Genomic DNA, 901 nt, shown 5'->3' with positions numbered 1-901 from the left:
TCCAAGGCAGCTATACCAAAAGCCCATCGATACCCCTTCGGGTCCTGAAAATACCCTCTCCTGAGATAGTCTATGCCAAGGGTACACGGAGCCTCCGGACCAGTCACAATGAGGTGTTTCTGCCATTCATTCCCAGTTAGGCTTACTTCAGCTTCCAATACAGTTAACTCTTGGGATCCCCCTGTCACACCAGAAATACAGATGGGTTCTGCCCCTTTATAACTTGATGGCATTAGAGTGCACTGTGCGCTGGTGTCCACTAGAGCCTTGTACTCCTGTGGGTCTAACGTGCCAGGCCATCGAATCCACACAGTCCAATAGACCCGGTTATCCCTTTCCTCCACCTGGCTGGAGGCAGGGCCCCTCTAATTCTGGCCAGAGTATCCGGTATTCACTTCTCATAAAATTGGCTCAGAAGTCCCTTCAAGAGGATCAGAAAGAAGATCAGCCCTTCTACTCTGTTTGGAAACTGGAGCGGCATTTTTCCTAGTAGAATCCCCTTTTGTGGTGGTTTTTCCTCGCAGCTCACGTACCCGTGCATTTAGGGCCGAGGTAGGTTTTCCATCCCGTTTCCTCATGTCCTCTCCATGATCACATAGGTAAAACCACAGGGCACCTCGCGGTGTGTACCTTCTATATTCTCTCTCTTGGGCAGAGGAGCGCTCACTCCTAATAGCTGAGACATTGGTCCTTACAGGTGGGCAATAGGACATATCCTCTTTGAATTGCTGGAAATCCTCGGACAGCTTCTCCACAGCCGAAATGCAGGCTTGTAGGGAGGAGGAGAGATTTTCTTCGTATTGACGGAGTTGGCGAGCCACTTCATCCACTGTCGGTGCCTCTTCGTCTTTCCAGGTCATTATTGCCAGTGAGTTGGCATAGGACGATGGTGCGCTCCGTA

This window comes from Aquila chrysaetos, assembly GCF_900496995.4.
Source record: "Aquila chrysaetos chrysaetos chromosome W unlocalized genomic scaffold, bAquChr1.4 W_unloc_5, whole genome shotgun sequence".
NCBI classification, from domain to species: Eukaryota; Metazoa; Chordata; class Aves; order Accipitriformes; family Accipitridae; genus Aquila; species Aquila chrysaetos.
This window is presented reverse-complemented; position numbering follows the sequence as displayed.